General features: G+C 36.3%; 1 protein-coding gene across 1 annotated transcript in view; it reads left to right on the forward strand.

The window, feature by feature from the left end:
* LOC149241495 (calcium-transporting ATPase 8, plasma membrane-type-like) overlaps nucleotides 1-19,351 on the forward strand; it is a 650,446-nt gene that overhangs the window by 24,731 nt on the left and 606,364 nt on the right. The window lies entirely within an intron of this gene.

Raw genomic sequence — 19,351 nt, forward strand, 5'->3', positions numbered from 1 at the left:
AACTACAAGGAAGCTTCACGTATAGTGAAACAATGATACAAGGGTTTTGCTCAATTTGAATTAATTTAGGTCTAAATTTTGATAGGTAAAGGAAAGCTTTTGTGTACACAACTATTTTTTTTCCAATTTCTAAATTGATCTAAATTTACATTCTAGTTGCTAAAGAGAAGCTTTTTTTGTATGTTACAAGCTCAAATTCTATACTACAGATGCTAGTTACTAAAGGGAAGCTTTGAGTATGGTGGAATAATACCATAGGAGTTTCGCCCATTTTGAATTGATTTAGATCCTCATGAAAATTATGATAATTTGGATTGATTAAAAATTATGTACTTCTTTTGGATTTTGGTAGCTACAAGAAAGTTTGTTACATGTAACATGAATTTGTTAAACAAGGTCACTCACTCACACACTATTGGGCTTCTTATTTCTCCATATTATAATAGATATAGTAAAGTTCTATGTATAAGGTAAAAACATGCCACCAAAAGATATTCCAATATTCAAATTTGAAGCAAATCTAGTAGCTAGAGGGAAGCTTCATCTATTGTTGAATGATATCTCCAATAAGTTTTTCCAATTTTGAATCAACTTAAATCATCAAAATTTAGTAAAAATTTAATTTAACTTAGTCTCTAACTTCATATATCTTCAAATCTTAATATCCCAAGGGAAATTTTCTACATGATTTCATCCAACATATTTTCCTACACATATAAGGGGTTTACACTTTCGAAATTTGACTATATTTATATTGTTTTGCGAAGATGGTACTCTACAACCTAGTATGGGCGAGTTGTTATAGTAATCCATTATATGAGTGAAACATTAAATAAAAATAATAAAAAAATAAAATATAATGTCAACTCTGTTAAGAAAGTAGAAAAAAAGTAAAAAAGGGAATAAAAGTGATAATAAATAAAATAAGTAAATTCAATTTGTTATTTTGTAATTTTGTTTTTATCAATAAAACTACTAACAATATTTTCCTCAAAAAATCATAATATCTATCTCACATTAAAAATAATTAAATAAATTTAATGATGTTTCATTAACTATATGCATTATTAGAGTTTTAATAAAATTAAAATTAAAAATATTACTATTTTTTTATATGCATTACTAGGGTTTTATATGTCTATTTATTGGTGCAACGATATGGCTAATAAACATTGATACACATCAATACAAGATAAGCATCAAAACACTTACTCCATGATACATTCCATTTTGCCAAAAAAAATCATAAAAATTAACTAAATTATAACTTTTTAGAGAGACAAAGTTATGAAATCTTAGATTTTATTCTACATACCCATCAATGATCAACTCCTTGAGAGGGGGATTTTCCCCTCCTTCAGTTATATTTTTTCGAGATTTCATAAAGGTTATGTATTTACTAGTATTTCCTTTCATTCTCCTCATCTTCGACATTATTTTCATAGAGTGTATTAGGGTCTTATATTTCATAGGATGACTTGATTGTAACTGTAATTTTGTATATGAGATGTTTTAAATAATCTTCTATTCTGTAAATTTATTTCTGCAGAAAAAGAAAAGAAAAGAAAATAGAAAAGAAAAGGAAAGGGGATATAAAAAATATATATTTGAAAATAACAAAAAATCAAAATATGAAAAAAAGAAGAAAAGGAATGAAGATACCCCATAAAAAATATGGATGCAAGTGAGCAAGTCAAAGTGCCACTCAAAAATGAAAAATTGCATTAGAAGTAACTTAGAAAATTTTAAATGAAATGTGCAGCTTGTTTAAATGCCACATTCAATTAGGAGAAGTAAATTAGTTAGTTTAAATCACATTGTTTAAATGTGATTAGATTGGATTATATAAAATTAGTTTAGGTTAGTGAATAAATCATCCACACAGTCTAATCGTGGTTGAATTAGATTAGTGAGAATAAAATTGATTAACCACAGTGTTTAAACGTGGTTAATTAAGCTTTAATGATAAATCGATTGCTAATTTAAATGAAATTTCAATGTGTAAATAAAGTATTTTTGGATGTGATGTATTTGTGTCATTATGTAATAAAGGTGTGGTGCATGTTCAAACGGCCACGATCCACCCAACCCTGATCAATGATGGCGGATCATCTTCGCCCTCCCCCAATGTTTAACAAAGGGGGAGGGGGTCCAAAAAGGCAGAATTATCTTGCAACGTGGTGGCCTCTAGGAATTTCGCACCTCCCTAGCCTATTCCTGCTTACCACTCTATCCCCCCTCCGAAAATTTTCATCTCGCTTTCCCCCTCACATGACTGTTGGCCTTTGTTGCTACCGCGTCACTAGCCTCCTGCCAGGTGGACTCCGCCATCCCCACCATTCGCTCATACGTCATCCTTTCCCCTCCAATGCCTTTCCGCCACCTAATGCCAGTGGACACCACTCCCCTTCTACCAAAGCAACCTCCTGTCATTACTTCTCCCCTAATCTAATGATGCCATCTGGCATTCCCACCACCACATCAACAGATCGTTGTTAATTAATATTATCTTCTCCCGCCATAATGGACTCGCTCTATTGTAACAATAAATTAACAATGGTAAACATGTTTTTCTATATAACCCACCAAAACATGTTACATCACCTCCTTTCTTCGTTTTATGATAACATGTAATCAAGAGTTCCATTGCACAATCGACCAAACTGAGTCTGCCCTACGCCAAGCCAATGATCCAGACATCTCTGTAACTAGTTAGCATAACCAATCACCTGCAACTGAGTACCTAGCCTTCAATTTGTATCCTGACACCAGATTCACCTATTTTTCCCAGCTAATTGTGAATTCCCTGCTCTTTCCTCATCTATCCTGGCACCTAAAAGAAAATTTAAATCCTCTGATGAAAAGCCTATGCTTCCCCCTAACATAGACCTAGATCACCAACCATCAGTGGACCAACAATACAAGATTGTTGAAACCAATTACAATTTTCACCTGTATGTGCTTCATAGTTGGTTAAAGCACAAGTTTCTTGACCTCAGTGATGAATTGGGCCTCTGGTAATCTTCCCTGCCCCAATTCATCTTCCCACAGACCTATCACTTCCCAGAATTTGTGTCCTAGTTCCAATTTCGCTACATCCCCAGCCAAAGGGAAATTGTGGGCCATAACAGTGACATCATTTTCACCATCATTGCAGAAGCCATCTCTTGTAGGTTTTAACCTCGTACAGAAATTACCTGCATACGAATTCTAAAACACAGAAAATAAACAATGCGAGATCATAACACATAAAACACATATACACAAAGATTTTCCCCTGGATCCCAAAACCGGGACTACCAGCTTGATTTTTCATTATATTCCTTTCAATGTTACATTACATATTTATACATACTGAAGCATCCAATACCATGGACCGAAAACCATCGTGTCCAAAACCATGTGCGAAAATCATGCACAAAACCATAGGTAGGTCCGCCCAACCTAACATAGGGTCCAAAACCTACACCCCTCAAACCCCATGTGACCCCCCCAACTACGCAATCGGCGCAACAAAGGGGGGGCTCCACCCCCCTTCTAACCCCCCATTAACTACATGGGCTAGTTGCGGAAAGAATATAAAACAACCCAACATTCTTCCACTTGTTGTTTTCTTTTCACTGGAGTCCACATGAGAGCTTAGTCATTTATCTAGCCCTGCAACACCCATTGTTTCTCTACACCAAGAGAACTTCTCAGAGCTCACAGATTTTGTCAATGCATCTGCGGTATTCTTCAAAGTGTCCACCTTTACCAACAACACCTTTTTGTCTTCTATCATATACCTCACAAAGTGATATTGAACATCAATGTGCTTTGTCTTTGAATGATATGCGGGGTTCTTTTCCAAGAAAATTGCACTTTGGCTGTCACAGTATATCCTTATAGCTCCCTGTACTAACCCCATACTTGAACACAATCTTTGCAACCAAACTGCTTCCTTGCTTGCATGAGTGGCTGCCATGTATTCTTCCTCTGTAGTTGATAGTGCCACTAAAGATTGTTTCTTACACATCCAACTGACTGCACCTACAAATAGGTTAAACACATACCCACTTGTAGATCTTCTCTGATCCAGATCTTCAGTCTAGTCTACATCAACAAAGCCACAAATATCCAAAACTCTATCCAATCTCGGTCTTCCTTGGTAGCACAAACCATAGTCACTAGTGCCACGCACTGCATGTGCAATGTGTAGTCTAGGATAGACCATTGCATACATCAGGCTACCGACTGCACTTGCATATGGAACATGGGACATGTCCTCTTCCTCTTCTTGTGTGTTGGGACACTATTCAGTAGATAACCTCACACCTATAGTAATAGGAACCTTCATTGGTTTACTATCCTGCATATTAAACCTCTACAGTATTGTCTTGACATACTTCCTCTGGTTTAACCAAAGCTTCCTCTTTGCCCGGTCTCTTTTAATTTCCATGCCCAAAATATAGTTTTTAGCACCAGGATCTTTCATGTCGAATTTGGAGGACAATTGGGTCTTCAAATCTTGGATAATTTCTTTGTCATTTCCAACCAGCAACATATCATCCACATACAAGACCAGATAAATAACACGATCACCAATTAATTTAAAATATACGTAGTGATCTACTTTGCTTCCGGTGAAGCCAAGTCCTCATATAAATGTATCAAATTTCTGATACCACATACTTGGTGACTGTTTTAACCCATACAGAGACTTCTTTAACTTGCATACCATTTCTTTCTTACCCTTCACTGCAAATCCTTCAGGTTGCTTCATGTAGATCTCCTCTTCTAGATCCCCGTGAAGAAATGTTGTCTTCACATCCATGTGTTCTACCTAAAAATCAAAAGCAATAGCAACAGATAAAAGTAATCTAATAGAAGATACCTTGGCAAGAGGAGAAAAAGTATCACCAAAATCAATTCCCAGCACCTGGGAATAACCTTTTGCTACCAACCGAGCTTTGTATTTCTCCACCTTTCCTTCTGCATTTGTCTTCTTCTTGAACACCCATTTGCTGCCAATGGGTTTCCTTCTAGTCAGCAACTCCACCAGATCCCAAGCCTCATTTTTGTGCAAAGATGCCATTTCATCAACCATGGCCTTTTTCCAAACTTTTCCATCCTCTGAATCTACTACTTCCTTCATAGTTATGGGATCATCATCAGTAATAGATAAAGAAAAATTTGAATAGAAATTAGATGGACTATACCTTCCTGTCCGCCTTCTTTCTCGAACCGATCTTCTCACACTAGGAGTTTGTGGCTCTTCGTCTTTTGATTCCTCCTCTATTGTAGAGTCTGATTCTTCCTCCTTTAGCTCAAACTCTATCTTCTCAGGTTCCTTTGGTTGGACTTCACGTTTAATAACATCTTTTACCTCTTTGAACACCACATCTTGGTTGTACACAACCTTCCTTGTTACTGGGTTCCAAAGCTTATAACCCTTTAAACCATCCTTATACCCAATAAAGATGCACTTTTCAGATTTACTATCCAACTTGGTTCATTTATCCTTTGGAACATGTACATATGCATCACATCCAAATACCCTCAGATGTGAAGGAGAGGGTTTCTTACCAGTCCATACCTCTTGTGGAGTCTTATCCTCCAATGTTGATGAAGGTGATCTGTTGACTATGTAACATGCTATCTCCACCACCTCTACCCAGAATTCTTGTCCTAACCCGACACCACTGAGCATGCTTCTTGCCCTTTACATCAATGTCTTGTTCATTCTTTCTGCAACTCCATTTTGCTGAGGTTTATATGGAGTAGTCTTCTGTTGTGCTATACCACACTTCTTATAGAATTCTTCAAATTCCTTACTGCAAAACTCTCCACCATTATCCATCCTCAGCACCTTTATCTTCTTCTCTATCTGGTTTTCCACTAGAGCCTTAAATTCTTTAAGCCTGTCAAAGACTTCAGATTTCTTCTTAATGAAATATATCCATGTATTCCTTGAGAAGTCATCTATAAATGATACATAGTTCACAGACTTACCCAGTGATGGAGCCTTCACAGGTCCAAACACATCACTGTGCACAAGCTTTGATATCTGTTTCACCCTCTTACCACCAGAGGGGAAACTCACCCGATTTTGCTTCCCATATTCACAATTGTCACAGGAATCAAAATCCAGAGAGCTATTACTCATACCTTTACCATGAAGTATTCGAAGGCCCTTCTCTCCAATATGTCCAAGCCTTTGATGCCACATCATGGTCTTCTCTCTAGAGACCACTAGATTTTCTACTCCACTTTCAGGAACCACGGAACTGTTGCACCCATCAACAATAGTGCTATCTTGTAGCTTGTACAGAGTTCCAATTCGAACTCCCTGCATCAATACCAATTCCCCCCGAACCATCTTGCAGGTATCCTTCTAGAACACTGTTTTTACACCTGCATCATCCAGCTTGCTTACAAAAATAAGATTTCTGGCTAATGTAGGAATATGAAGAACATCTGGAAGTGTTCTAACCCTTCCACCTTGTAACTTCAACTTTACTTTTCATGACAAATGATTCTAGCCTTCCTGTCATCCCCCTAGAAGACATCACCACCATCATATTTCTCTTACTCGTAGAACCACTCTCTATAGGGAGTGAAGTGAAAGGATGCACCTGAGTCAATCATTCATGCCTCATGATCTACATGTGTACTTGAAGAAGGCAAGTACACATCCCCACCTTCATCTAAGGTGGTTTTTGCCTCTACAGAAGGAGCATCATCAGATCCATTTCCTTTATCAGGAGCTTTAGATTTACAGTCCCTTTTGTAGTACCCTTCCTTTTCGCATTTCCAACACACCACCTTTACAGGTTTTCCTGGAGATTTATATCTCCCTCTAGATTTAGATCTCCCACTCGATGACTTATTTTTGTTTCTGTTCTAGGATTTTCCTCGTACATACAAGGCATCACCATTCTGGCTCTCCATATTTTTCTGTCTCATCTACTCCATAAGAAAGGATGAAACTATTTCATCAAACTACAAGGCAGTTGCATCGATACCTATTGCAATAACCAGACTATCCACGAATCTGGTAGAGAACACAACAAACTAATTCACTTATCTTCATTTGAAATTTTAATATCAAAACACAATAACTGACTTACCATAGTATTAAACACATTCAGATGCTCTGTCACCGAGTCTCTATCTTTCATCCTCAGGTTATACATCTTTTTCCGTAGGAATAGTTTATTCACCAGAGACTTAGATTGGTACAAATTCCCTAACTTGTCCCATGAAGCCTTTGTTGTAGCTTCCCTTGATACATTCAGCAATACTGAATCTAAGACACACAATCGTATTGTGCTTTTTGCCTTCCAATTGGACTTTTTCCATTCTTCATCAGACACTCTCGTTGGTTTAGTACCTGGATCTACCGTGATTCCTTGATCTTTATCCACCAACAGATCCTCCATCTTGAGTTTCCACAACTCAAAACTCTGACCATTAAATTTCTTGATCTCTATATTTCCACTACTCGTCATCTTCTTTCACTACCAGAATCGATCTCGCAGAACTCCCATTGAACAGGGTCTACCACAGGCCAAAGCGAAACCCCTAAGCAACAAAGGTGTCCCCTTGAAGCCAAAACAATTCTGATACCAAATGTAGGTTTTAACCCCATACAGAAATTACCTACATATGTATTCTAAAACACATAAAATAAACAATGCGAGAGCATTACAAATAAAACACATATACACAGAGATTTCCCCTGGATCCCAAAACCGGGACTACCAGCTTGATTTTTCATAATATTCCTTTTAATGCTACAATATATATTTATACATGCTGAAACATCCAATACCATGGATTGAAAACCATCGCATCCAAAACCATGGACCGAAAAACCATCGTGTCCAAAACCATGTGCGAAAATCATGCACAAAACCATAGGTAGGTCTACCCAACCTAACATAGGGTCCAAAACCAAAATTTTCCTGGGCGCTGCCTCGGGCCTCATAGAGTGGGGTTACTTGCACCCCCTAGATCCCCTGTGACGCCCCACGCTATGCAATCGGTGCAACGAAGAGGGGGCTCCTTCCCCCTTCTAACACACTGGTTAACTACATGGGCTAGTTGTGGAAAGAATATAACACAACCTAACATCTCTCAGATGCTACAATTGCCATATTCTGACTCCGTAAAGTCATTTTCAGTAGATTCCCTCATGGAATTCTACAAAAACTTGACCTTCCCACAGAGAGCGAAGATTTTTGAGATTTTTCTCCTAGAGGATGCTCAATTACCTAAGAAAAACCCCCCCTACTCATCCTCTATGTTCCCCGAGATGACTAAATAGGTAATTGCAATTATTTCATTCATAATTGGCTATCAATCTGATCAGTGGGTTGATGAGGCCATTGTTGGTTTCCTATCAGTCTTTACAATTGGTGAGAAACCCCTTATTTTCAATTACAGTGAGTTCATTTCAGAGTCAATTCATGACCAACTCCTCAAGCTCTCTACCGAGTACACCTTCTCTGATTATGTTGATCAATTCCTACATACAATTTCCATCTTACTAAATAGTGATGTAGAACCTAGGACAGGAACAAAAATACAAAGAATTATGCATCTCAGTGAGCAGACAAAAATAGGGGATTAGTATTTATACCAAAATTATATAGATATCAGAGTTTATGGGTGCAAGTTTCCATTCTACAGGCTTCCTAAGTTTGTTCCCATGAGAATATTCTCATTGGAATATATTGGGAAGATGGTACATATGGATGATTTGCATTTTGTTGCAGCAAAGAAGAAGTCCTAGTTCACTCCTTAAACAGATGAACTTCAAATTGAGCTTTACCTGGTCATATGACCCTTTTGGAATCATCTCCAAGCCGAGAGTGGAACAAAAAACCACTCCCTACACTCACACTCCAAGACCAGAGATAGATAAGTTCATGAATCAAAGTCAATGGGAGGAGAAAACACTACAGGAGGCAAAAGAACAGGTCATATATACAATAACCTCACATAATCTAGTACCTCAAGACAAAAAATACAAGAGACCAAGGGAGGAGGATTCTGCTTCAGTGACAGAGATTGTTTTCAAAGAATTTTTGATATACAGAAAGAAGCACAAGACTAGTTCTCAACTAGTTTTTCAACAGGAGGATTTGGGGCAACCCACCATAGTCCTAACAAGCCATCACACTTCTATAAGAGGAGAAGGTATCGTCACGGGATCTCCAACTTCCTCAACTTCCCAAGATTCCCCAGAAATAGCTTAGACATCAAAATTGGTTCAGGACTAGGATGAACCAAATATCTTTGTGAAATATAGAGAAATTAAGAACAAGAATGAGCAACTCAAGGCCTCCACATACACCCAATTCTGGAAGCAAACAACCTCTTCACAGCACAGGATTCTTTCAGCCTTTGATATAGAAAAGGGGAAATTGCAAATTGTATTCCTTCAAGCACAGATTCTATTTCCGAAGACTCCAACTCATTACAAGAAATATGGTTTCTCCTTTGATGTTGAAGAGATTCAACCCATTGACCAAATAGACTTGCATAAACAAACTGGAGAAATGATGTACTCTACCTTGACCAAGACTGCCATGACAGCTTCCAAGTTGCATGCCTCACTTAGCAACATACAGTTGCAACTAAAGCTTGAAAATATTTCATCTTTTGCTAATGACACTAGGATAAAATCATTGGAGGACCTAGTAATTAAATTGAGGTATGACCCCAAAGTGTAAAAGAAATAGAAGAAATTGTGAGGAGAAAAAATGCAGACATGCAACATTGAGGAAACAACTCAAACATCCCTCCATTAAGGATCCCCAAGCTCAGGAAGTTGGGGAGATTGAGAAATAAAAAGAGAACATGTTCAAGATAATAATTGAACAAAGTCGCCAGATTAAGGATATCGAAGTGGAGATGAAAAAATTGCTCAAGGAAAAGCAGTAGTCATCACATCTAGCTATAGTGTCTCTAACAGCAATCCCTATATCAGTATCAACAACAACAGGGGCATCTATATCAACCACAACACCAACACAGAGTACAAATTCTCCAAATGAGTTGGTTAAATCCATGGAAGACCTGTCCATTCAAGGGTAGGAAATTGAAAAGTTAAAGGCTCAACTCAAAACTCTACAGGATCAAAAACTACATATAGACAATTCTTATGTAGTAGAGTTGTAGAAAACTCACAGGCTCACTCTAAAGATTGAACAATTAGAAAGTGAGTTAGCCATGGCCCAGACTTTGGCACAGGTAAAGGAGACCATATTGATAGAGATTAATGAGGCCATCAATGAAATATGGGCCTCAATTCAAATTATATTTGAACAACAAGAGTTGATTAGGAAATCAAAAGAAGTCGTTGCAGAGATAAACACAGAATTGGGATAGAAGCCTGGAGAAGCTACAACATTAATAAGGATCTTAAATTCAAAAACCAAGGAGGAGTTAGAAGAATTAGAAGTTAGATAGAACAAAAAAAAATATAGAGGTGAGAAGGGTCCTCACTAAGAGGAACCTGCTGTTGCAATTAGAAAACAAATGCCACAACATGGAGTCTGGTGTTCAGAAATTTCATAGAAATTTTAATGCACTTAATCTTAAAGGATTGCGAGGACTGATAGGAAATGGATACCTACTGATTAGTTTAAAGGAATACTACAAGTTATACACTATTGTGCAAGATAAATCAAAGTTTGTATGAATTAAAGGAAGCATCACATGGAAAGCTTTTTTGGAGGCTATAAAGTTTGACCTGTTCATCAAGCACGATATCAAGCACATGTTACTCATCAAGCCTACTTTTAAAAAGTATATAGAGGTAGATGGGAATTACAAGAAGCTAATAAAGTTTTCTATCCCAAGTGAAGAGCGTTGGGATAAATTATGTGAACTGATGGAGTAAAACAGTTTCACCTCCAACAGTAAGACAACAGGACAACACTTCTTCAGGCCCAGTCATCAACAACCAACCTCAAGGATAGTGTCAACAACCACATCAGTTTCATATCTACTATAATTTTTTCTATTGTTATAAAAAATCTTTGAGACATTTGGTAATAAACCTTGATATTTTATGTCAAGATATTTAGATGGAATTTGTATAAATACTTCAGAATTCAAATTATTGGTGTTGGGACTCGTACTGAGAAAGACCACCATTCATTGTAAAGCTTTTTACTAAGTTCAAGTGGCCATTTTTCATTAATACAAGAAATTTGTTACAGGATTCATGTGTCATAGTTGTGTGGTGAAGTTCTTCTTATAGTAATCTTGTATTTTCTCTATTTTCATATGTCTCATTTCTTTATTGTTATAAGAAGATTAAGTACAAAATTTGTTTCAACACACTCTGTTCTAGTTTAAAGCAATAATCAATGTTTTCCACTGAAGTTTAAATATAGAATTCAGGTAACAATGCTCTATATTTGAAGTGATTCTTAATCTTTTCTTCCTTCTCCATTTCATAAACTACAAAGATCCAACAACATGCCTATCTTTCCCTGTTACACTTAAGCTTGATATTTCTGCAAATTGATCACTCTAAGCCCCTTTGACTCCATTTCCCAATGGCTTTCCTTGTTGTTCCAACCAAACCATTTTAAAAACCAAACCCTGAACTTTCACATCTAGCCTAAAATCCTACAAAGAAAACAAAGTTAAATTTGATAGAGAGATCCCTCTCTTAGTTTAGAAGGGATAGCTTCTAAACTTAAAAGTGGTTTTGTGGTTACCTTTGCAATTTATTTTATAGCCTTAAGAAATTACAAAGTGCTAACTTCCTGGCGACCATATTGGGGACTTCGAACAAATCTGATTTGTATTCAATTTTTCCCTGGTAAATTTTTGTTTCAATACTTAAAGTTATTTCTAGGTTTTGTGGCTTGGAAATATATTTTGATTTAAGGTTGTATTCCACTTCAAAATCTGTATATATCTTATCTATGAATACTTAATAGTATATCTGGCTCATAAAAGAGTTTATACTAGAGCTAATCCAGATCGAAATCCACCAAAAATTGTAGATAATCCTAAAAAAATCTTAGGAAGAAAAGTTTAGCTGAGAGCCAGGAAACTAATAATCCTCTCCCTAGGATTAATTCTCTGCTTGAAGGCTTTGAAACAGTAGAAGACATAGAATTTGATTTACCATTTGAACATAGTCTCTTCCAAACTAAATCTGACAGTTTTGTAGCTGAAACTATTTTTGATGAAAACATCTTAAAACCCTACATTTCAAAGCATAAAACTATGAAATCAAACTTTGAGGATGTTGTCATCAAACAAATGAACAAACTTGAAGTGTTAGTGTATGAACTAGATCAAGTTATACAAAAAATCTCTTGAATCACCTAAATCCTCACATTCTTCTTCTACTGCTTCATCCCCAATCCCTCCATTAATTCCACTTAGTTTTTCTATTTCATTTGAAATTACACTTGTTCATACTACTCCTTTACATATTCCTACTATTTCTTCCCCTCTATATTTTCCCATTGTTTCTATTCCTGTAGAAATTCCTTCTATTCCTACTGCACCTCTAATAATCACCCCCATTTTCACTACACCCATTTCATCTACAACCATTACAACTTCTACATCAACACAACAAAGTGTAATTATACCCCCTTTCATACCTTCCATACCCACACCTATTGTAGTTCCATCTAGATCTCAAACACCATTCATGGTAGCTCGATATGCTCCCTTGGTCCTACCTCCACAACTCAAAGCAATGCCTCAAGATTACCAGAGTAGGATACCTCAATTTGATAGCACTGGGCCCATACCCACTCAGTAGCATATTGATAAAATGAATGACTACTTAGACCTCCAAGAGATTGATGATGATGATGTAAGAATGAGATTGTTTGCTCAAAGTCTTACTGGTGAGGTTAAAAATTGGTTTAAAGCATTACCGACCAACTCTATCTCGAGCCTTGCCCAATTTCATGACACCTTCCTCAGAAGATGGGAATTGAAAAAGAACCCTCTACAAATTTTAGCAGGGTATGAAAGTATCAAAAGAGCCCCAGGTGAATCAGTCCAATACTATTGTATCATATTTAAAAATGTCTATAAATCTATCCCTACAGAAATATAACCTTCTCCGGGGCTAGCCTTGATTAAATTCTTAGATGGTTTTGACCCTGATATGTCTTACCAATTAAGAGAAAGAAACCCTACAACCCTCGAGGAAATGCAGATAAATGCATTTAGTGTTGAAGCCAATCTGTTAGCAAAGAGAGCTAGAATGAAAGTTGAAAGGAGAGTTACTATAAAAGAGGAACATGCTTCTTCTTCCTCTGATGTTAAGTTAGACACTTTAGTGAAAACAATGGAGAAAATGATGGAGAGAATTTCTATAGCTGATAGAACCTCTCCAATGGAAAACCAAGCTGGATACAAAATTATAAATCCAAATTTTAGGAAATATCAACCTCAAATTAAAGAAAGAGAACAGAGAGGCCAAAATGATCAACAACACATTAGACCTCCATTTCGAGAAAAATAAGCAGATGAGGAAGCTGACATACTTGAAGATCCTGACAAAAATCAAATAAATTTGTTTGAGGAAGCCGAAGTTGACCCCATTTTTCTAACTAAGGAAGAGAAAGACATTTTCCTACTCTCACAACCAGAAACCATTCCATTAGACTCTGAAGACTACAAAAAATGATATCAAAACACAATTATGGAAGTGCATAGACAATATAACTTGAGGAGTAAAAATACTCCTGACGCTCCTCCTGAAAAGACTCCTAACGCTCCTCCCAAAAGGACCCAAATGATAACCCATCTACTAGTCAGCCTAAAGATGATTCTCAGAAGGAAACTTCTGGGAAAGATGATGCAGCTACTAAAGAAATAGAAAAATTACCTACATCTTTTAGCATTGAAAATGAACCGACTAAAGTAAAAATTTCTATTCCCCTCACTGAATTAATCAACAAAAATGCATACAGATCACAAGTCATAAAAGCCTTGAAGACAGGGGAAGGGACTGACACAGTCAATTTGGCTGATGACAGACCTGAGATATTGTTTGGGCCTGAGGTTGAAGGAAAATATCAGGATGGCAATGTACCCCCTTTCTACATTAGATTCAACATTCATGATAAAATTCTACACAATGTTATGCTTGATTCTAGAGCCTCACATAATCTAATGCCTAGAGCTATTATGGAGAAACTAGGCTTAGACATAACCAGGCCTTACAAAGATTTATATTGATTTGATTCAAGTATAGTCAGATGCTTAGGATTAATCAAAGACTTATAAGTTACTTTAGTCCAAATACCAGCAAAGAGCTTGGTAATGGACATTGTAGTAGTAGACATACCTCCTAAGTATGGAATGTTGCTCTCTAGATCTTGGGGAGAAAAATTACAAGGCACTTTACAAATGGATATGACTTATGGTAAAATTCCAGTATTTGGTCAGCCAAGAAGATTATACAGGGAAATGCTAATGAAGTACATGGTGAGTAGTCAAGACAAACCCAACAATTACCCCCTGTATTCAATACATACAAACATGGATTCATTTATCTTGTACAATAATGAATGTGTAGAAAGTGAAGTTTCAACCTTAGAAGTTGAAATCAATAATAGAGAGGAAATAAAATTGGATACTGAAGAAAAAGATGTAGAGGGAGAGGCTCTTTGGAATATGAATTTCGATGGGGCTGTAAGTAAGGATGGAGCAGGGGCAGGTGTTTTCATTGTAAACTCATCCACAAATATGGCAAAGGGACATGGTTACAAACTTAATTTTCAGTGCACTAATAACATAGCTGAATATGAAGCACTGATCTTAGGGATGCAAATTTTAAAGAGATTAGGAGAAAAATGAATTTATGTGCACGGGGATTCTGAGCTAATAATCAATCAAATTAAGGGTGAATATGCTGCTAAACACCCTAGACTAAGAGCCTATAGAAATGCAGTCTTATATTTTTTGCAATGCTTTTCTGAATATGATTTTTCTGTTATTCCTAGAGGCCAAAATATTTTAGTTGATGCCTTGGTTGTTTCAGCTAACACTTGCAAGATGCCTTTTCATCCCAATAGGAGGTATGTGGTGGAAGTGAAACATAGGCCAACTGTTCCTAATAATGTAATATATTAGCAGTTTTTCGGTAATGATAAACAAATAGAAAACTTCTTACAAATGAAAGATGAATTTGAGTCTGTAAATATTGATATAGAAAATGATATAGATGAAAATGAAAAAGAAATAGTGGTTAATGAAATTGATGATAATCAAGAAGAACTTGAGGTTCTGCAATTAAAGGACAATGTGTTACCAAGAGGATTGGTACCATTAGAAGAGCTTTTTGACTTTGATGATGTAGCCAAAAATCCAAAAATAGAACTAGTAGGAGCTAATGTAGAGGACTATAACATAGGAACTATAGAGAACCCCAAACTTTTCAAACTATCTAAATCCTTACCTCCTAAAGAAAAACAAAAATATATTGAGCTTTTTAAAGAATTCTCTTATGTGTTTTCTTGGAGCTATGAAGACTTAAAATATTATGATACAAGTATCATTCAACACACCATTCCCATCAGGGAAGATTAAAAGCCTTTTAAACAGAAATTGAGGAGAATAAACCCAGTTTTACTGCCTTTGATAAAAAATGAAGTTAAGAAAATTTTCGATGCAAAGATCATTGTACCCCTTATATTTTCGAAATGGGTCTCAAATATAGTACCTACATGAAAGAAAACATGTGAAATTAGGCTTTGTGTAGATTTTAGAAATCTTAACAAGGTTTCTCTGAATGATAACTATCCCCTTCATAAAATGGATCACATTGTACAAAAGGTAGTTGGCTCCAGCAAAATCTCATTGATGGATGGTTTCTCAGGATACAACCAGGTTTTGGTTCATCCTAATGATTAGCACAAGACATCATTTACTACACCATGGGACACTTTTATGTATGTAAAAATTCCTTTTGGAATTATGAATGTTGGGGCTACTTTCCAAAGAGAAATAGGCATAGCCTTTGCTGATGAAATTGGCAGGTTCATTGTGATTTACCTAGATGATATAACTATGTTTTAAAAAATAGATGAAGAACACTTGCTCCATTTAAGAAGAATTTGTTAAAAGTGCAGGAAATATGGTATCTCCTTAAACCCTAAGAAAACTCTTTTTGATTTAGAGGAGGGAAAACTTCTAGGTCATATCATTTCTAAAGAAGATATTAGAATTGATCCTAACAGAGTCAAAGGTATACTGAAAATTGACCCTCCTAGAAACAAGAAAGAAGTTCAATCCTTCATTGGTAGGATAAATTTTCTCAGAAGATTTATTCCTAACTTGGATGAAATCTTAAGATCCATTACAAATATGTTAAAGAAAGACATGGAAATAAAATGGAATACTAAAGCCAAGAAATCCTTTAGTGAAGTAATGTTAGCTTTAACTACTGCTCCTGTTTTGACAAGCCGTGACTTTACAAATGATTTTATCATTTTTTCTTTTGCATCTGAACATACTATTGCAACCATTTTATTGCAGAAAAACAATGAAGGCCATCAACATCCCACATCTTTCTTTAGCAGAGCTTTGAAGTAAAACATTATGGAGAAACAAGCCTTTGATTTGGTAAAAGCATTAAAGGATTTTAGAGTGTACATCCTACATTCTCATATCATTGCATTTGTCCCAAGTGTTGTGGTAAAAGATATTCTTACACAGACTGACCCAGATGGAAGAAGAGGGAAATGGATTGTTGTAATCCTAGAGTATGACATTGAAATAAAACCAACCAAGCTCATCAAAGGTCAGGGATTGGCAAAGCTAATGGCTGAGTCCAATTTTCATGCATTGGATATCAATTATATTGTTGCATTGGATGAACAGGAAGAGATGGCGACTCCACAGGTGTCAGAGACCTTTTCTACTTCACCATGGTATGTAGACATTATCTTTGTACTACAAAACTTACAAGCTCCTCCTAGTTTAACCAAAACAAAAGCTAGGTTTCTTAAACTAAAATCTATGAAATTTTGTATTTTAGATCAAAATGTATATTGGAAATATTCTAGAGGTATTTTACTAAACTGTTTACTGAAAGATGAAGCAGACAGGGTCATGGAAGAGTTTCATCAAGGAGATTGTGGAGGCCATTTGTATTAGAAAACCACAACCAACAAAATCCTAAGGTCTGGCTTTACTGACCTACCTTGTTTGTAGACGAGCATAAGAAAGTCACCACTTTCCACCAGTGTCAAACCTTTGAAGGCAAGAGAAATCTTTTTCCTTTACCATTGAAACCCATTTCAGTTGAAACTCCTTTTCAGCAGTGGGGCCTGGATTTCATTGGTGAAATCCATCCCAACTCCTCAGGCCAACATAGATGGATCTTAACAGCCACTGATTACTTTACCAAGTGGATTGAGGCTATCCCAACCAGGCAAGCCACATATATTGTCATTATCCAATTTTTAGAAGGTAACATTCTATCTAGGTTTGGATGCCCCATAATATTATCACTGATAATGTTGTTGCCTTTAAGTCAAAGAAAATGGTTGATTTTTGTAAAAATACCACATAAAATTAGGACACTCAACTGTGTATTACCCACAAGGAAATGGGCTAGCTGAGTCCTCCAACAAGAGTTTAGTCAACATCATCAAAAAGCTACTGCAGGAGAATAAAAAATCCTGGCATAAAAAGTTGATTAATGCCCTGTGGGTTGACCGAATTAGCACCAAAAAGTCTATTGGAATGTCTCCATTCCAGCTAGTATATGGAGTTGATGTTGTGTTTCCTGTTTCTCTGGGAGTTCCTGTGTTAAAATTGTTACAAGAATCACAAGTGGAAACTAATGATTTACAAAGAAGGATCAACCAGACCATACAATTGCAACAATCTAGGGAAGAGGTGTATAACAAAACTCAACTTGTTCAAGACAACATCAAAAAGATCTATGACAGAAGAACAAAAGCAGATGATTTCCAGTTAGGCGACCTGGTGTTAAAGTGGGACTCAAGGAATGAAGACAAAGGCAATCATGGTAAGTTCGACAATTTGTGGAAAGGGTCATATAAAATTGAAGCTTTCAGAGGCAATAATGCATTTTTCTTAAAGGACTTGACTGAATAAGCACTGCTTGGTGGACTTGTCAATGGCAAACTTCTCAAACACTACTTTCCTCAAAGTTAAATCAGTGTCATTTAGAATCATTGTACATATCATTTTACTATTTCTACTTCAGAAGTGAGGGTGGCTCACATCATAAATTGAAACTCAAAGAGAAGACCCTAATCTTTTGATGATTTGTTACCCATATTTATGATTGACAGCGTGTGTATCAGATTTAGTTGTAGAATAAAGACAGTTTGCCTAATGTATCAAGGATATCGATCTACAACATTCTTGACACCTCACAAGTAGGGTACCATCCCTATTGGAGGCAATGTTAGGGTCCTATAATTCAAAGGATGACTTGATTGTAGCTGTAATTTTGTATATGAGATGTTGTAAAAAACCTTCCATTCTGCAAATTTATTTCCAAAGCAAAAAAATAAAAAAAAAAATAGAAAAGAAAAGAAAAGGGGATATAAAAAATATATATATGTGAAAAGAACAAAAAATCAAAATATGAAAAAAGAAGAAAAAGAATGAAAATACCCCATAAAAAATATGGATGCAAGTGAGCAAGTCAAAGTGCCACTCAAAAATGAAAAATTGCATTAGAAGTACCTTAGAAAATTTTCAATAAAGTGTGTAGCTTGTTTAAATGCCAAATTGAATTAGGATAAGTAGATTAGTTAGTTTAAATCAAACTGTTTATACGTGATTAGACTGGATTAAACAAAATTAGTTTAGGTTAGTGAATAAATCAGTCACATAGTCTAATCGTGGTTGAATTAGATTAGTGAGAATAAATAGATTAACCACAGTGTTTAAACATGGTTAATTAAGCTTTAATGATAAATCAATTGCTAATTTAAACACAATTTCAATGTGTAAATAAAGTTTTTTTGGATGCGACGTATTTTTGTTGCTATGCAATAAAGGTGTGGCGCATGTTTAAATGGACACAATCCACCCTGCCCAAATCAACAACGAGGTATCATCTTTTGCCCCCACGAGCCCCTTTGATGTTTAATCAATGGGAGGTGGGTTTGTCCAACAAGGCGGAATTATCTTGCAACGTGGCGGCCTCTGGGAATTTCGCACCCCCCTCCTATTCTTGCTTATTGCTCCATCTCCCCTCCAAAAACCAATGTCCCACTTTCCCCTTCGCACGACCGTTGACTTTTGTTGCTCTTGCTCCATTAACCTCCCGCCATGTGGACTCCCTCGTCCCCACCATTTTCTCGTACATCATCCTTTCCCC

The sequence above is a fragment of the Pinus tabuliformis genome, chromosome 8 (assembly GCF_031772625.1).
Source record: "Pinus tabuliformis cultivar Carrire ecotype Pingquan chromosome 8, CPIR1, whole genome shotgun sequence".
Lineage (NCBI taxonomy): Eukaryota > Viridiplantae > Streptophyta > Pinopsida > Pinales > Pinaceae > Pinus > Pinus tabuliformis.